We start from the raw sequence: 20,264 nt of genomic DNA, 5'->3' as shown, positions 1-20,264 counted from the left end.
CACTTAGTTCTTAATGATGCACTAACCACACCAGGTGACTGGGATGTCTATATTATGAGTGTATTTTCTGTGAATAGGTAGCTTCCTATCACCTCTCTTCTGGCAAAAATGTGAAAGATAAATGGGTGAAAAAATTATCGCATATTTGCAGTTTTGAATTTTGCCTTAAAATAAAATGAACAGCATTATGTAGAGAATAATACTTTGATTCTAGTTACACATAAAGTGAAAGTGAAATTGCTCAGTCGTGTCCAACTCTTTGGGACCCCATGGACTATAGCCTACCAGGCTCCTCAGTCCATGGAATTTTCCAGGCAAGAGTACTGGAGTGGCTTGCCAATTCCTTCTCCAGGGACTTTTCCCCACCCAGGGGAAGAACCCGGGTCTCCCTCATTGCAGGCAGATGCTTTACTGTCTGAGCCACCAGGGAAGCTGGAATATTTTAAATAGGAAGCTGGCACTAAAATAAGCATGACTTACAGGCTACAATGATAAAGTAACTCAGGGTGGGGCAGTAACTTCACGGATCATTCTTTGGGCATGTAAAGCTTTGTACTTAGTTACTATTACAAAACACATTGATTAGGAAATTAAATTATTAACTCCACATTATAATCAAAATATCAAATGTAATTTAAAAATGTGCACTTTCACCTCAACAAGTTAAAGGTGTTTGAGTTAAGAAGCTTTCCATTGGGAAGGAAATGTTTTGTTATTTATTTTAGAGTCTTCTTGTCTTGGGGAAAATCCTGGCATTATTTTTGCTTATAGAATGTTTTTAAGTGTACTTAGTGAACTTCTCTTGTACACAGATAACTAAAGGATACTGACTGAGTCTTATATATTCATCTTTCAACCTACCCCTTTTCATCTGTGGTCTGTAGATCAGTTTGTTTATATGCTTATTTATATTTCAGCTCACTTGAAATAGAAATTGTGTTGACTTGAATAAATAGCAAATTAGCAAGATAAAATAAATAGTATAATAAAGAGATCATCCAAATGTAAATAAATATATAAGAAAGAGATTTTAGTACCAGTAAATAAAATGTGCTAATAATTTGTGCACGCCTAGTTCAGTTCAGTCGCTCAGTCGTGTCCGACTCTTTGCGACCCCATGAATCACAGCACGCCAGGCCTCCCCGTTCATCACGAACTCCCGGAGTTCATTCAGACTCACATCCATCGAGTCAGTGATGCCATCCAGCCATCTCATCCTCTGTTGTCCCCTTCTCCTCTGGCCCCCAATCCCTCCCAGCATCAGAGTCTTTTCCAATGAGTCAACTCTCTCATGAGGTAGCCAAAGTAATGGAGTTTCAGCTTTAGCATCAGTTCTTCCAAAGAACATGCAGGACTGATCTCCTTCAGAATGGACTGGTTGGATCTCCTTGCAGTCCAAGGGGCTTTCAAGAGTCTTCTCCAACACCACAGTTCAAAAGCATCAATTCTTCAGCACTCAGCCTTCTTCACAGTCCAACTCTCACATCCATACATGACCACTGGAAAAACCACAGTCTTGACTACACGGACCTTAGTCAGCAAAGTAATGTCTCTGCTTTTGAATGTGCTATCTAGGTTGGTCATAACTTTTTTTCCAAGGAGAAACTGTCTTTTAATTTCATGGCTGCAGTCACCATCTGCAGTGATTTTGGAGCACAAAAAAATAAAGTCTGACACTGTTTCCACTGCTTCCCCATCTATTTCCCATGAAGTGATGGGACCGGATGCCATGATCTTCGTTTTCTGAATGTTGAGCTTTAAGCCAACTTTTTCACTCTCCACTTTCACTTTCATCAAGAGGCTTTTTAGTTCCTCTTCACTTTCTGCCATAAGGGTGGTGTCATCTGCATATCTGAGATTATTGATACTTCTCCTGGCAATCTTGATTCCAGCTTGCGTTTCTTCCAGTCCAGTGTTTCTCATGATATACTCTGCATAGAAGTTAAATAAGCAGGGTGACAGTATACAGCCTTGATATACTCCTTTTCCTGTTTGGAACCAGTCTGTTTTTCCATGTCCAGTTCAAACTGTTGCTTCCTGATGTGCATATAGATTTCTCAAGAGGCAGGTCAGGTGGTCTGGTATTCCCATCTCTTTCAGAATTTTCCACAGTTGATTGTGATCCACTCAGTCAAAGGCTTTGGCATAGTCAATAAAGCAGAAGTAGATGTTTTTCTGAACTCTCTTGCTTTTTCCATGATCCAGCAGATGTTGGCAATTTGATCTCTGGTTCCTCTGCCTTTTCTAAAACCAGCTTGAACATCAGGGAGTTCGCGGTTCACGTACTGCTGAAGCCTGGCTTGGAGAATTTTGAGCATTACTTTACTAGCATGTGAGATGAGTGCAATTGTGCAGTAGTTTGAGCATTGTTTGCCATTGCCTTTCTTTGGGATTGGAATGAAAACTGACCTTTTCCAGTCCTGTGGCCACTGCTGAGTTTTCCAAATTTGCTGGCATATTTAGTACAGCACTTTCACAGCATCATCTTTTTTTTTTAACTTTTTATTTTTACTTTATTTTACTTTATAATACTGTATTGGTTTTGCCATACATTGACAGCATCATCTTTCAGGATTTGAAATAGCTCAACTGGAATTCCATCACCTCCACAAGCTTTGTTCATAGTGATGCTTTCTAAGGCCCACTTGACTTCACAATCCCGGATGTATGGCCTAGATGAATGATCACACCATTGTGATTATCTGAGTTATGAAGATCATTTCTGTATAGTTCTTCTGTGTATTCTTGCCACCTCTTCTTAATATCTCCTGTTTCTGTTAGGTCTGTGCCATTTTTGTCCTTTATCGAGCCCATCTTTGCATGAAATGTTCCCTTGTTATCTTTAATTTTCTTAAAGAGATCTCTAGTCTTTCCCATTCTGTTGTTTTCCTCTATTTCTTTGCATTGATCGCTGAAGAAGGCTTTCTTATCTCTTCTTGCCATTCTTTGGAACTCTGCATTCAGATGCTTATATCTTTCCTTTTCTCCTTTGCTTTTCATCTCTCTTCTTTTCACAGCTATTTGTAAGGCTTCCCCAGACAGCCATTTTGCTTTTATGCATTTCTTTTCTATGGGGATGGTCTTGATCCCTGTTTCCTGTACAATGTCATGAACTTCATTCCATTGTTCATCAAGCACTCTATCTATCAGATCTAGGCCCTTAAATCCATTTCTCACTTCCACTGTATAATCATAAGGGATTTAATTTAGGTCATACCTGAATGGTCTAGCGGTTTTCCCTACTTTCTTCAATTTAAGTCTGAATTTGGTAATAAAAAGTTCATGATCTCTGAGTCACAGTCAGCTCCTGGTCTTGTTTTTGTTGACTGTAGAGAGCCTCTCCATCTTTGGCTGCAAAGAATATAATCAATCTGATTTCGGTGTTGACCATCTGGTGATGTCCATGTGTAAAGTTCTCTTGTGTTGTTGGAAGAGGGTGTTTGCTATGACCAGTGCATTCTCTTGGCAAAACTCTATCAGTTTTTGCCCTGCTTCATTCCACATTCCAAGGCCAAATTGGCCTGTTACTCCAGGTGTTTCTTGACTTCATACTTTTGCATTCCAGTCCCCTATAATGAAAAGGACATCTTTTTTTGGTGTTAATTCTAAAAGGTCTTGTAGTTCTTCATAGAACCGTTCAACTTCAGTTTCTTCAGCATTACTGGTTGGGGCATAGACTTGGATAACTGTAATATTGAATGGTTTACCTTGGAGATGAACAGAGATCATTCTGTCGTTTTTGAGATTGCATCCAAGTACTGCATTTTGGACTCTTTTGTTGACCATGTTAGCTACTCCATTTCTTCTGAGTGACTCCTGCCTACAGTAGTAGATATAATGGTCATCTGAGTTAAATTCACTCATTCCAGTCCATTTTAGTTCCCTGATTCCTAGAATGTCGATGTTCACTCATGCCATCTCTTGTCTGACCACTTCCAATTTGCCTTGATTCATGGACCTGACATTCCAGGTTCCTATGCAATATTGCTCTTTATTGCATTGGACCTTGCTTCTATCACCAGTCACATCCACAGCTGGGTATTGTTTTTGCTTTGGCTCCATCCCTTCATTCTTTCTGGAGTTATTTCTCTACTGATCTCCAGTAGTGTGTTGGGCACCTACTGACCTGGGGAGTTCCTCTTTCAGTATCCTATCATTTTGCCTTTTCATACTGTTCATGGGGTTCTCAAGGCAAGAATACTGAAGTGGTTTGCCATTCCCTTCTCCAGTGGACCACATTCTGTCAGACCTCTCCACCATGACCCGCCCGTCTTGGGTTGCCCCACGGGCATGGCTTAGTTTCATTGAGTTAGACAAGGCTGTGGTCCTAGTGTGATAAGATTGACTAGTTTTCTGTGAGTATGGTTTCAGTGTGTCTGCCCTCTGATGCCCTCTTGCAATACCTGCCATCTTACTTGGGTTTCTCTTACCTTGGATGTGGGGTATCTCTTCACGGCTTCTCCAGCAAAGCGCAGCTGCTGCTCCTTACCTTGGATGAAGGGTATCTCCTCACCGCTTCCCTTCCTGACCTTCAATGTGGGATAGCTCCTCTAGGCCCTGCTGCGCCCATGCAGCCAGGGCTCTTTGGACGTGGTGTTTCTCCTCCTGGCTGCAGCCCCTGGCCTCAGTCACAGGGTGGCTCCTCCTGGCCACTGCCCCTGGCCTCGGGCGTGGGGTGGCTCCTCTCGGCTATTCCTGGACCATTGCAGCCTGGCAACCCTCAGCTTTTGCCCATGACCTTGGATGTGGGGTGCTGGGGTCCAGCCCCGCTGGATCCAGGGTGATTCGAAGGTGGGGATGGAGTCGGCATCCTTGGAAATAACTTATTTAATTACAGATAGAGAGGGATTAGAAAATTAGCAGAGAAAGAGAGGCTGAATAACTTGGTTTACATGGAATACCAATCACCACCTACATAGGCTGCAGGCATCTTCCCATTCTCCCAAAGGAGAGGAGGCACTGAGGCCCCCCTGGTCCAGTCTTAGAAGCCCAGGCAAAATTAGCAGGCTTGGTGGATACCCATGCACCAGATGGGAATTCGGCCAGAAAATAGTAGGAGAGAAAAAGAGGCTGAATAACTTGGTTTACGTGGGATACCAATAAAATTCCAAGACAAGGAATTTGCACCATCTACAATGGGCCACCGGCGCCACTTGAATATCAGAAGGTGCCACTCCTTGGGCTCCTTCTCGTGTGGGCTTGAAAGCCAGGGCATGTAAGTAAACATGGTGAGCACCCAAGCTCCAGATGGGAATTCAGCCAGAAAAACGGGGAGCAAGAAAGAATGACATGGGAGAATCAGTCTTTCCAGGAACTGATCCGATCTCTTTATTTTGGGGTTTGCTTGTATACATTTTGTTACACATAGGGATGAATACAGAGTCATGCGGGGGTCAGCAGTCCTGACCTTTATCAAAATCAGGTGCTTTACCTAAAAGATCTTAGGCGTTTTACATCATCTTCTGGCCATGAGAACTGCTGACATTTTATGACCCTTTCTTTCTGATAACAAAAGAACTTATTTTTTCCAAGGGTGTTTTTTCTTAAACCAGGCACCACCCTCCAAATAAAGTTGCATTCCTATAGGGTGAGGGTGTAGTGAGTTACAATCAAGAAAGGAATTTATTTAACCCAAGGTTAACATGATTAATCTTAAGGGTTAATACTTATTTCTCCTATATGTTAGTTATATTCATTATAAGGGCAGGGAATATGGAGATTTAGCAGCAAACATCAGCCCAACAAATGAAAATCCTTTCACCAATGCTCCCCTTAAGATCTATTTAGTCTTAAGATAGTGATAAAGTTACATTTTTACATAGCAAGGACACAGTGATTTATAACAAAGTACAGTGATCTATTACAAAAGAGAAAATTCATTAACTCAAAAAGTCTAGTATTGCTAACCTTAAAAACTACTATATTTACTTTTCTATATTCCAAATACATTGGTTAATATATTCCCAGGTGCCTAAGGATATGGAGGCCTGGCAGCAATCATTGACTCAACAATGAGAAAAGCCCTATGCTAATTAAGACTCTCAAAATACTCTAAACTCTCTGTGCTGTTTATGGTTGAGAGGTAGTAAACAATCATGTGCATAGTGGCAGGAGTATGGATAATCCTGTCACACAAGCTAGTTTGCCAGCAGAGAGGTTTGACCTGAGACACCCTTGTCACACCCAGGGCAGGGAATTAGCAGCAATTATTGGCACAACAAATGAAAAACTCTTCACCAATATAATTCCTAACCTACCCACTATACTAATAACTTCTAACTCCCCAAAAGAATTTGCCTTTAGTAAGTATAAAACATCTCGTGCCTCTCACGGTCGGGAGGCTGTAAACAATCACATGTGGCCGGATGGAACTATACAGGCGGGCTAGATAACCTTCAGAGGAGTTCGTAAGCTGAAACACTCTTGTCACGCCCAGGAATTTTTATTGACTTGGAGCTGCACGTTTACTCCTCTGAGAGAACCGGTGGGGAACAGCCCTCCCATAAAGTCAGAGGTGTAGGCGAGAGCATGAAACAGTAAAGTAGATAGACTCTGGTTTGGGGGTGGATGCTCGGGAACAGGGGGTTTCCTGAGGCTTGATCCCACCTTTGCATATGCCAAGCCTCCTTCCTCATGACCTCTGCCATGGGCGGAGTTCCTCACGCTGGCTCCCGGCAGTGGGGTAACTCCACTTGGCCACCCCGCTTCGGGCATGGGGTCCTCCCAACTTCTGCCCCTGACCTCGGACGTGGAGTAGCTCCTCTAGGCCACGCTTAGTGCACAGGTCGCAGCCGCCCGTGCTAAGTATTTGGCTTTTAGTTTTTGAGAAGATAAAGCAAAGAGGTCAGTGGAGTACGTTAATTCAATGCCCCTATTGCCTGGAAAATCCCATGGATGGAGGAGCCTGGTGGGCTGCAGTCCATGGGGTTGCGAAGAGTCAGACTCAACTGAGCGACTTCACTTTCACTTTTCGCTTTCATGCACTGGAGAAGGAAATGGCAACCCACTCCAGTGTTCTTGCCTGGAGAATCCCAGGGACGGGGGAACCCCGTGGGCTGCCGTCTATTGGGTTGCACAGAGTTGGACACGACTGAAGCGAGTTAGCAGCAGCAGCAGCAAGATGAAGTGCAAGAAGATCCAACCAGTCCATTCTGAAGGAGATCAGCCCTGGGATTTCTTTGGAAGGAATGATGCTAAAGCTGAAGATCCAGTACTTTGGACACCTCATGTGAAGAGTTGACTCACTGGAAAAGACTCTGATGCTGCGAGAGATTGGGGGCAGGAGGAAAAGGGGACGACCCAGGATGAGAAGGTTGGATGGCATCACTGACTCGATGGACGTGAGTTTGAGTGAACTCTGGGAGATGGTGATGGACAGGGAGGCCTGGCATGCTGCCATTCATGGGGTCGTAAAGAGTTGGACACGACTGAGCGACGGAAGTGAACTGAACTGAACTGAACTGAACTGAAGGCCTTATAACGTTAGCTAATGTTAAGGAAAGTGTTCTTAATGTTAAAGTGCAATATTCAGAGTGAAATATCATGAGTCTCATGCAAACATAATATTAAAATGTCAAATGTCTTATTCCCTAATTCATTTATGGAGAACCAATAACATGTTATGATGGCTTGAAAGACCATTTGAAATACTAGGCATTTTTATGTATTCTTAGGTTAAGATTTATCAGTTAGGTACAAAGCTGGCTAATATTCTACACATCTCTACCATGTTATCTATTTCCACCCCTGGAGAGAAAGTGTTTGCATCACTATCGGACAAATTCTACAAGTTAATCATAGGTTGAAAAGGTGTGAAATAACCCAGGAGATAGAAAAGTAAAGACTATCACTGCACTGAAAATACATCCAGTAATCTCTTAATAAATTGTTAAGGCTCAAGAGACTACCACTGAAAAATTTAAGAATAAAAGGAAAAAAAATGTGCTGAAATATAAATAATCTATAGCAAGATAAATGAAGAAAAATAAAGTGATGAGGTTTGAAAAAAACACGTTTTCAGAAAAACTTGAGGTTTCTTTCTCTTAGTTGAAAATTACTTTATGTGTAAAATTTTCTGTCTTTAATATAGCCTATTCAAATAAACTATGCTGTGAATTTTATAGAGGGATTTGTTTAACTAAAGGCAACTTCTCATATACAAAATCATTTTCCATAAGAATGAAGAAGTGCATCTTTAAAAACTCAGAGGGTTTGTTTTTATCTTTAGCTAACAATTTAAACTCCCTTCAGTAGTTTGAAAGTTCTAATCTCTAGTTGTATTTAGTGCATTGTTCTCAGAAACTGTATCTGTAATTGAGCTGGTCCATAAATAGAATAGAGTTTTACATGGATATATTTGAGGTGTAGAATTGTGTTTCATGGATAGCCACTCAGTTGGTATTCTTTAACACTGGAGTACTAATAACTATACAATTCATATGAGCTCTGTTCCATCCCAATTTTTAGTAAAATGGACTTTTGAGAGAATAAATTATATAATCTTATTTCTGCAAATTGTAAATATGTCACCGACTGATGACTTAGATTAGCTCTGAACTGGTGACCTTGAGCTAAAAGGCTTAACATGCCATTATAAGTCAACCCCTTTAGTCTTCTTTCTTCCCATTTGTGTTTTGTTATTATGTGCATGCCTGAATACTGTTATTTAAAGATGCATTAATGCTCTTAAGCACATTCTACTAAGTAAATTAGTCATTCACTTGTTTCCAGGAGAATATATATTAAATATTTATCATCAGAATAAACAAAAACTACTTACATTATAATTGTGATTACCCCAAAATAATTCTTATCACATAAGAGTACTTAACCATGTGTCAGTACTCAGAGATTTATCTCCAGATTAAAAACAAAATTGTTAATATAATAGCATTTTTGAATATTATTCCATTCAAAGAACAAGATTTTGTGATGGGGAGAGTATGGGGGAAAGGGAACCTTCCTAAACTGTGTATGGTGTATCCACTGTGGAAAACAGTGTGGAGATTCTTCAAAGACCTATAAATAGAGTTGTCATATGACCCTACAATCCCATTCCTGGGCATATATCTGGATAAAACTATTCTTCAAAAAGATACACACACCCCTAGGTTCATAGCAGCACTGCTCACAATCTCTGAGACATGGAAACCACCTAAATGTCCATCAACAGATGAATGAATAAAGAAGGTGTACGCAGTGGAATATTACCCAGCCATATAAAAGGATGAAATAACGCCATTTACAGCAACGCGAGAGCCAAATGCCATATGGCACCTCTTATATGTGGGGTCTAAAATAGAACACAAATGGACCTGTCTATGAAACATGAATGGACTCGCAGAACAGACCTGTGGTTACCAAGGGCAAAGGGTGGGTCGGCAGTTTGGGATTAGCAGATGCATATATATATATATGTATATATATATATATATATATATATTTATATATTTATATAATGGCAAGGTCTTACTTGTATGGTATAGGAAACTATATTCAATATCCTGGGATAAACCATAATGGACATAAATATATAAAGGAATGTTTATATATGTATCACTGAATCATTTTGCTATACAGGAGAAGTTATCAGAACATTAAAAAAAAAGGAACAAGATTTTGTCATTCTTTAGCTAAGATCTCAAGAAAAATTATGAAAATGTTTATTTTTCTGAAAAGTCAGATCATATAAAATTTTCTTTTTTTCAAAATTAGCTAATTTATTTTGATTGGAGGCTAATTACTCTTCCTTTTTAAGAGGGTCTATCCATTTGTTCATCCATTATCCATCTGTCCATCATTCATCTATACACCTGTTCAAGTAGTATTTGCTGGAACCTGTGTGTGTGTGTGTGTGTGTGTGTGTGTGTGTGTGAACATTGCTCAGGTGTGTCCGACTCTTTGTGACCCCATGGACTATACAGTCCATGGAATTCTCCAGACCAGAATACTGGAGTGGGTAACCGTTCCCTTATCCAGGGGATCTTCCCATCCCAGGGATTGAACCCAGATCTCCCACATTGCAGGCGGATTCTTTACCAGCCGAGCCACAAGGGAAGCCCCACCATGCCCCAAATACAGTTAGAAGTCCAGAAATAAAACAAACCTCTGTTTGTATGGGAACATTATGTTTCCTATAAATTTAAATTTTGATTCATTCGAGTAGACTTCTGTTCCTTTTAATATATATAATGCTATCTGACAGACAAACATTCAAGATTTGGTTTATCTTTTTATCTTTGCTGTCTCCTCTCACTGTCTTCCTAAGTTACACTTTATTATTATTATTTTTTTGACTTTCCAAATATTTATTTCTGATAAGAAAAGAACGATGAAACATAGAGTGGAATACATTCCCACATCAAAACCCATGTTAAAATTTTTATCTTTTTCATCTGCCTCTGTTTGTATGCCTCTAACTTACCTCCTATTATACTGATTTGTTTTACTATTCACATCCTCTACTAATATTTTTTTTTCTTTAAGCAGTCGTGTTTCCCTTGCCACACAAAATTTTTCTTATTTCAATTTTTTTGTTGTAATTTGAATTCATTTTATTGGAAGTGTAAATACTCCCATTAAAGTATTTTTATTTTAAAGCCTATATGAAAGTATAATGAACACACTTTAAACAAATTCTCCTTTTATATTTTTCCCACTGTTTTTGCCTTCACTGTAGTATATTTTCCCTCGGTCTCTGTTTTCAGTTGTTCATTCTCTTTATTTGTCAGTTGATTTTAGTTTTTAAAACTACCCACTTATATTAATATAACATGATATGCACTATCTACTATTAGTAGTTAGTATGGGCTCTTGACACCACATTTTTTTTTTCAAAATTTGATTTTCCCTGGTTAAGTCATGCTCACTTTTGCTCTCCAAGCAGTGTCCTGGTGGATTGTTGGGCACCTTCTGTAGGTCAGTATCAAGGTGCTTCTCCTAAGTGGGAGGGAAAAAAAAAAAGTGGCCTTAAAGAGAGTCTACCCTTCAGCTCATCTGGAAGCTGCAAGGTTTGACAGACAGAACCTTCAGTAATCCTCTTCTGACAGCAGAAAGGTGGTTAATAACTATCTTTTCAAGCACGTTAATTAAAGTAAGAAGCAATAAGGCTCCTTAGAATGGGGGAATGGATGTAGAGATTTCAAGCCTGGCTGCAGAGCAGATTCTTTCGTAACTCTTTCATCAGCACCTTTTGAATTTCTAGGTGGGGCTGATACTTTCCTTTCCCATTGGCCACTCAGGAAAATTGGAGTAAAGGGGCATGTTCCTTATGCTTAGGTCACCTTCTCAGCCCTCTCTTACTCTAGTTGCTAATTTTCAGAGTTCTTTCTAACATTAAAAAAAAAGCTATAATAAAAAATACTGTACATTTTTAGTTTTAAAAAATAAGGGCATAGAAATAGAGTTGTAAAAGTGTCTAGAGAAGTACATTTCTTAACAATATTTTATTGTTAAGCATGGAGCGATATTTTCTCCAATTTATGTACTGGTATCAGATAGCTATGTGTTTCAGAACAGTGAACTCATGCGTCTTTGCAACTGGCCTTGAAGGCAGGCCTATTAAGAATGAGATGAAATTCATCAATCATTTTCAGTGCCATATTTCCCTGCTGAGAATGTTCTAGTCTTGAATGGCTTTATACCATATGGCATTTTATTGTTTTAGTTGAGAACAGAAGACTCTTCTACAAAAGAAACAATTAAAAGAATTTATTTTGGAGCCTCTATGCTCATTAGACTCATAATCCTTAATGTTGTTCCCCAGTGCACATATATATCACTAATAAACATTAATAATATTTGCAAAATTTGACTATTAGGTATATACAAGAAAAGTATGAAGGCCAAATTTAATTTACTATTCAAAAATTCTAAGCTATATTTTGTCTTATTATGTAGAATTTGTAAGAGGAGACCTTAAAGGATAGTATAAGATGTAGTACACCATGTCATTTTAATTTCAAAGAAAACAATCCATGTTAACTTAAACATTATTTTTATTCTAATAGAAAAAAATGTCAATTTTTCAGTATTATTCAACATTCTATTGATTATATTCTTTGGGATGTTTACTTAGTCCTCCATAATTTAGATGTATGAAAGAAGCATCAGTAGATTTTGTTGATTAGGTTGAAGCACAATATTCGATTTTTTGGCTGTAAAACAAATTATTCTTAGAGAATGACATTTTGGTTGCCATATTTTTTTGTGTTAGTGCATTGATTCCTGCATAGCACTTTATACCTATCTTAACATGACATTATATGATGTTTTAAGGTCAGTTGATAAATTACATTGTAAACATATGATCTCCACATCACAAAGTATTAGTGTCTATGCCTCAAGTCCTAAACTTGTCTAGCCAAGTTTGCTTGATAAAGTAATGGTCAACTAAAGTAATGGTCAACTCTGAAACTGACTTTTGTAATAAAGTAAGCAGATAAGCTTTTCAAAATCAGTTTCCTTTTCTTTTGGACGTACATCTAGCCAGCATTTCTTAACTGCCTCTGTTTTTTGTTTAGTTGCCAAGTTGCATCTAACTCTGTTGTGACACCATAGACTTTTTAGCCTGTCAGGTTCCTCTGTTCATGGGATTTCCTGGGCAAGAATACTGGAGTGGTTTGCCATTTCCTTCTCCAGGACATCTTGTCCCAGGGATCAAACCCTCATCTCCTGCATTGCAGGAGGATTGTTTACTACTGAGCCACCTGGGAAGCCCACTATAACAATTTGTAGCTGTCTTTCAGTTCTCTAAGTCATGTCTGACTCTTTGCAACCCCATGGACTGCAACATGCCAGGCTTCCCTGCCCTTCGCTATTTCTGGGAGTTTGCTCAAACTCATGTCCATTGAGTTGATGATGCCATCCAACTATCTCATTCTCTGTCGCCTCATTCTCCTCCTGCCCTCAATCTTTCCCTGCATCAGGGTCTTTCCCGATGAGTCAACTCTTCTCATCAGGTGGCCAAAATATTGGCACTTTAGCATCAATTCTTCCAATGAATGGTCATGGTTTATTTCTTTTAGGATTGAGTGGTTTTATCTCCTGCTGTCCAAGAGACTCTCAAGAGTCTTCTCCAGCACCACAGTTCCAAAGCATCTTTCTTTTGGCACTGAGCCTTCTTTATGGTCCAACTCTCACATCTGTACATGACTGCTAGAAAAACCATAGCTTTGACCATATGGACCTTTGTCTGCAGAGTGATGTCTCTGCTTTTCAGTACACTGTCTAGGTCTGTCATAGCTTTTCTTGCAAGGAGCAAGCATCTTTTAATTTCATGGCTGCAGTCACCATCCACAGTGATTTTGGAAGCCAAGAAAATAAAATCTGCAATTTTTTTTTCCCCAGCTATTTGCTATGAAGTAATGGGACCAGTTACCATGGTCTTAGATTTTCAAATGTTGAATTTTAAGCCACCTTTTTCACTCTCCTCTTTCATCTTCATCAAGAGGCTCTTTAGTTCTTCTTTATTCTTTGCCAGTAGGGTGGTGTCATCTGCTTATCTGAGGTGGTTGATATTTCTCCCAGCAAACTTGACTCCAGCTTGTGATTCATCCAGCCCAGAATTTCATATGATATACTCTGCATATAAGTTAAATAAGCAGGGTGACAATATACAGCCTTGTTGTACTCTTTTCCAAATATTGAACCAGTCAGTTGTTCCCTGTAAGGTTCTAACTGTTGCTTCTTGACCTCAAAGCAATAAGAATTTGATGTTAGTTCAAAAACCTCCTAGGTAGGTTTCCCTATTTTCCAACTTTGTGCAGAGAATTGCATGTCCCCAGGAAATGGTGGAGCCCCTAGTTGAAAAGAAGAGCCACTCAGTGATTTACAACACTACAATTACTACATAAATGAATAATAATCTTTTGTTTTGTTTGAGACATTGTACATTTTGGAGGTATTTTCTTATGATAATTCAGCCTATTCAGATGAGTGTAGAATCTTTTTGGCTGAGGAGAAATTCCTTTAGGAGTTTGAGTTCAACTTCATGATTATTTTCATCTGCTTCTTGTAGCCCATCTGCTTTTCCAGCTTTTGGACTTCTAAGAGGACTCAGTGAAGTGAAGTGAAGTGAATTGAAAGTCGCTCAGCCGTGTCTGATTCTTTGTGACCCCATGGACTATACAGTCCGTGGAGTTCTCCAGGCCAGAATACTGAAGTGGGTAGCCTTCCCCTTCTCCAGGGGATCTTCTCCCTCATTACAAGTGGATTCTTTGTCAGCTTAACCACGAGGGAAGCCCAAGAATATAGGACTGGGCAGCCTATCCCTTCTCTAGCAGATCTTCCTGACCCAGGAATTGAACCAGAGTCTCCCGCATTGCAGGCGGATTCTTTACCAACTGAGCTATTGGGGAAGCCCAAGAGGGCTCAGTGAGATATTTTAATCTGTTTTCTTACTACTTTCCTGGTTCTTAAATGATTGTCTCCCTGTATGTCTTGCATGCTCCTGACTGTCTTCTGGTAACTGAATAATGGTCTGCTTATACTTTAATCACTGTACACCTCTTGGTTTTTTAGCTAAGCCCTGATTCTGAACTCCATAGTAAATGCAGATTCCTTAGACTGTCTTCTGTCTAGCCAGCTCTTACATATGAACTCTATCTACCAAGCTTCACAGTCTGGTCTCCCCAGTTTGTTTTGGATTAAAAATTGATGTATCATTGCATAAATTTCCTGTTTGAACACTTGCAACATCAACAGGAAAGCTGGGCTAGATTTCTGTTAAAATGTATCTCTGGCCAAATAAAGGTGCAGGGAGGGACTCAGCAGAGTGTTCTGCTTATTATTAAAAGCGTAAGCATTAAGTCAGATCGTCTTAATTTCAATCCTGGATTCATTACATACCAGTTGTAAACTATAAGCTGTTAAGTGACCTATGGAAAGTTTCCTGACTTACTTATTACCATAACTGATAAATATCTGAGTTTTATTATCAGCAAAATGTTGTCTTTTCCAAGAAGGATCTCCTCCTTATCTTATTACTAGAAAAGTGTGTCTGGGAAACCACTTTAGGCACTCAAGAAGCCTTTACTGAAAGAGTTCAATGGATATGCAAGGTTTCCACCAGCTCAGCATTCTTAAATATATTTCATTTGAGCCATTCTGATGATTTTTAGTATTACCTCCCTTTTAAAGAGTAGCTCCTATATTAATCATATAATATTTGGATAAAATAATGACATAGTAATGAAAAAATAATACAAGAGTTGGAAATGCAGATTTTAATTTTTAATTCTCAGAATATTATATATCTCCTTTGGAGTATTCCTTAATGTTTAAAAGAAATAATGTGTCTAAAACTCCTTAGGAAATTGACTGGCATTAGACTAACTCGTAGAACAACAACAAAAAAATAAAATGAAAGCCAAACGAAACACACATGAATAAAAAAGTCTCCATAAAATGGTCTGAGGTTTGAAAGTATTAGAAATTTATCCCTAATGCATATAATAGTGCTGAGCATGCAAAAAGGTTGGCAGCATAGCCCTCCTTCGGGTGATTCTGTGTGATTAACAGGCATTCTGGATCACCCTAAAAGTTATCTCTGCTCTAGCTACTGAGATCGTGAAAGATCATGAAAGAGCTTCCAGAGGAAGATATTGGGATCTTCCTGGACCCCAAAGAGATGGAAGAGCTCTGGACCCCTTTCTGGCCCCCTGAACCTGGAAGAGCTCTGTGTTACTTCTCGTATGCCACTATCAGATGGCCACATGTCCACAAGTAAGTTCAGTGGAGCCTTGGAAATGTACGTTTCCCCCGCCCCCCCCCAAAAGAAGAGTAGCTCTTTGGAGAGTAGATATTAATCTTTACCACAAAATCTTATCTCCAGTTCACTTTCTGCCGATTCCTGCTCCACAGAAAATTAATCAAAATTCACATTTATAAACCTTAGCTATATCCCAAAGTTCACAACAGGTGAATATAATAATCAATTATTTAAAAATTATTTAATCAGATTAATGTAGTAAGCAATCATGCTCTGCACCTAATAAAGATTTTCTTAATTATGGTAATCATAAATTAATGAGAGATTTTTAAGCAAATCTTCCATTTTTATTTTCTAACTATTTTCAATTACTGTAGACAATTTAAAATTATATAATACTTTCTAAAACCTTTGAAACATATCTTTATAATTTTGATTAGAGATTTTTCTGTTTTTCTTTAGCAGTGTTATAGAAAAATTCATGTCCAGGTGGCATTTCAGTTTAGTGGAGAAATGAATTGTTTAGTAAAATCTGCCCAGAGAGGCATTCAAAGACCAACAATTATAAATAACCAGTAATCATAAAATCATATAATAATAATAATAGGGAAATCCACTGTAAAGTAACACATCTCTTTTTCACTTCTCATAATTCCTAAAATTTAACTGTGAAAATACTTAGAGGCATAATACTGTAATACATTGTGAACGGCAATGTGAATTGACACATATTTTGGAATATTATCAGACATTATTTATAAATCAAAAAGATGCTTATGCTCTGACCCAGAAGTCATTTTTGTAAGATTCTATCCTCTGTAAATTAAGCTACCAGTATATCGTATTACAGGAATAGACATATTTATTACAACAGTTTCTAATGCAAAGAGACTGGAAACAGCCTGAAGAGGAAATAATTTAGTATTATGTGCCAAGCCATAGAATACTTTTTAGCCGAAGAAATGAGTTAGAGCTGTCTTCTATTTTCTCAGAAGCATTGCAATAATATATGTTTTAAGTTAAAACAACGATGTGGAGAGTCATGTATAAAATAAACTGTTTGTTTTTTTGTAAAATAACTAGGAATATGTTTTTACTAAATGAATAATTCAGCATGTACATATTTAAATTATCATGTACCACTGTGTGGGTACCCACTATTGTGGGAAAAGTGAATCTGTAAGCAGCAAAATAAGTTAGCAGCAAAGTAAGGAATCAAAAATAACATTCATACAAAATCTGTTGTATTAATTTTTTCTGTGGCTGCACAACAAATTACTACAAACTTTTGTTGCTTGGTTCAATCGCCAAGTTATGTCTGACTCTTTGCGCCTCATGGGGTGCAGCACATCAGACTTCGCTGTCCATCGCCATCTGCTGGAGTTTAGCCAAGTTCATGTTCATTGAATTGGTGATGCCATCCAACCATCTCATCCTCCATCTCCCTCTTCTTAGAGGTAGTGAGAGTTTTCTTGTTTCTCAGCCAACTGTTACATTTTTCCCCTATGCTTTTCTCCATAATCTTAAGTTTTTATTTTGATTTAAAGCGAGCATATGTTCTTTACAAAATCAGAAATTAGATAGTTATCTTTATTATTAAAGGTAGAAAATAGCTTATGTTTGGGTTATGGATAAATGTTTTAGGGACATATCAAGTGAGTATAAATGGGGATATTTAGAGTGACATGTTTTAGTAAGGTGCATAATAATATAGATGTTGTATGCAAGCTCAGTCGCTTCAGTCATGTCCGACTCCTTGTGACCTCATGGATTGTAGCCTGCCAGGCTTCTCTGTCCTTGGAATTCTCCAGGCAAGAATACTGGAGTGATTGCCATTTCCCCCTCTGGGGGATCTTCCTGACCCGGGGATGGAACTAGCGTCTCCTTCATTGACAGGCACATTTGTTCCTGCTGAGCTACCCTGTTTAGTCTTAGCTGCTGCTACTGCTACTAAGTCACTTCAGTTGTGTCCGACTCTGTGTGACCCCATAGACGGCAGCCCACTAGGCTCCCCCATCCCTGGGATTCTCCAGGCAAGAACACCAGAGTGGGTTGCCATTTCCTTCTCCAATGCATGAAAGTGAAAAGTGAAAGTGAAGTAGCTCAGTCGTGTCCGGCCCTCAGCGACCCCATGGACTGCAGCCTTCCAGGCTCCTCCGTCCATGGGATTTTCCAGGCAAGAGTACTGGAGTGGTGTGCCCTTGAAATCCCCCTAAATATCCGCTAAGATAACAAAGTTGAAGACTGTTAGAACACTGTCCTGATGGCCTCTTTGGGCATTCATTGTCCTTTACTTATTGCTTCTCTAGTTTATGTATTTTATGACAAGCCTGGCTCTTTATCTCTTCCTTCAGTGACCCTATAGCTCCCCTTTTGCCTGCATTTTGTAGTTCATTTCTTTGTTACAAATAAAGAATCTTATGTAACAGAATAGGTTATGCAGAAGATAATTTGGGTTCAAATAAAACATGTCAACTTGGAAATACTTCTGAAATAAGAGTGATCCAGGGTTAGGGTTATACTTGTTATACTATGAATTTGCCCCAGTCCTAAATGAGCCTTGGTATAAAGTTTTGTTTCCCACAAGTTTGTACATATTAACTCATTGTAGTTATCTGTTCTGTTATTATGTGTAGGAATGACAAAGTGATACTAGGGCTCCTGTGGTCAAAATATTTGTGGTTAGAACTTTATGTAGCCTCATTTGATTGTCTTAAAGTTTTATTTTTTTTACTATGCTTCAGGATATTTAGTAAACACTCAGCAGCATGGCAATCCTCAAATAAGTCCCCTTATGGTGCTTTAAATATCTTGCATTGCCTTCTACATCTCATATTATTCTTTAGATGTAGCACTTAGTAAAATATCAGGGTGCCTCATTTTATTTTAGAATATTGGAAAGTTTAACCCTTCTTTTAGAAAACAGTGTAAATCCGACTGCTAGTATTTCAAATTTTCTTGAGATGCATGTCAATGGACATAATTATTTCAAGCAATTACTTACACAATTAACTTTAAGTAATTTTACAGTCACACACAGCAATAATATTATTTACATAAAAATTAAACCATGAAAACAAACTCTTTTGAAAATTAAATCCTCAGTAACCCTCTACCTGCTCATTGTTTTAGCCAGGCTTTACTATAGAAAGGAACATAAACATTTCTGGTTGTTGTCCAGAAAGATAAATATACTAACAAGAGAGTGTTAACTTTATGTGTGTGAAAGAAAAATGAGACAAGCAAGTCCTGTCGTAGAAACTGCAGAGTAGCTTATTTTTATAATACTCTCTGCCTTCCTTTAGTTGTTTTAAAATTTCTCATAAGTCACTGGATCAGTTGATTAAAGAAAGGTGTTGAAGTGGAGAGTGCTAAGATCCAATCAAGCTCAGACTTCTATTGATATGTTTAGTCTTGATTTAAGATCCTCTCCTAATACATAGAATATTCCTTCATGCATCATTCTGAGAAAAATCTCTTTCAGAATTGATCAGTCAAAAAATAATAAATAAGGAAATTTGGGTGAAGAAAGGAAAATAAATGCATATATCAGTGCATTTTTAAAATACATTTGTTTGCTTTGGGAGACATAATAACTCTATTTTATCCTCTCCATTTCCTCCGTCATCTAGTTATATCTTATCTCAGAGGATGATCAAGAAGCATGGAGTTAAAGGAAGAACAGGGCAGCTTTAGCAAAAGAGGTTTAACGTGGTTCAAAAATACATTCAAAAGTGTGTTCTTAATCTTTAGCTGTAAAATGAGCAGGAATATTCTCTACAATGCAAATCGACATCTAACATATACATGTTTTAAAAAAATAAGAAAGCTATTGCATTTAAGGATATTTATTCACTGACATAGTCATTTTCAATGAACCTGTCCTCAAACAGTCTAGAATGACAACATTTTTAGAAAACCAGGGCACAAAACAAGAAGTAAAGAAAGAATACTAGGTAAACACAGGTGATAAAAAGGTGTGAACATTTTGAGAATTCATGGTAATGACACAGCCTCACTCTGGGTAACTGACCCTCTTTTATTAGTGGGTTCAATACTCAGAAATTACATTAATCATTTGTAATCCCAGGATTATGAATTATAACATTGTGATGTTATAATTCTATTTACATTCCAAGTTATTCATAATATGCATAGTCTGACCCAGTTGTTAGTGTGTGAACCAAATGTTCATGGTTGCATGAGAAGAAACAGCCTTCTATGTTCTCTAAGCTATTCAGAAGACAGGTTCTCTTCCAGGGGAGCTTAAACCATGTTTCTATGCATGTCTTACTGTTTCTTTACCAAAACTTAAAAAAGCAAAACCGTAATTATTTACATACATTTTCAGAATTGTTACACAATTTGATAGCACACTTTCTAGTTTTCAAAATATAACCTGTTTACTATTAGTAATACTTTTTGCTGACACATATTCAGAATGTACTTTTTCTGACCCTCCTCTTGACAGGCCCAAAGACTACACCGTTAACTGGTGAGGTTATTTTATATAGTTTCAATAGCTTCTTGGCCCTTTAATAAGAGGATAAAGCAT

This window comes from Ovis canadensis, chromosome 5 (genome assembly GCF_042477335.2).
Source record: "Ovis canadensis isolate MfBH-ARS-UI-01 breed Bighorn chromosome 5, ARS-UI_OviCan_v2, whole genome shotgun sequence".
NCBI lineage: Eukaryota > Metazoa > Chordata > Mammalia > Artiodactyla > Bovidae > Ovis > Ovis canadensis.
This window is presented reverse-complemented; position numbering follows the sequence as displayed.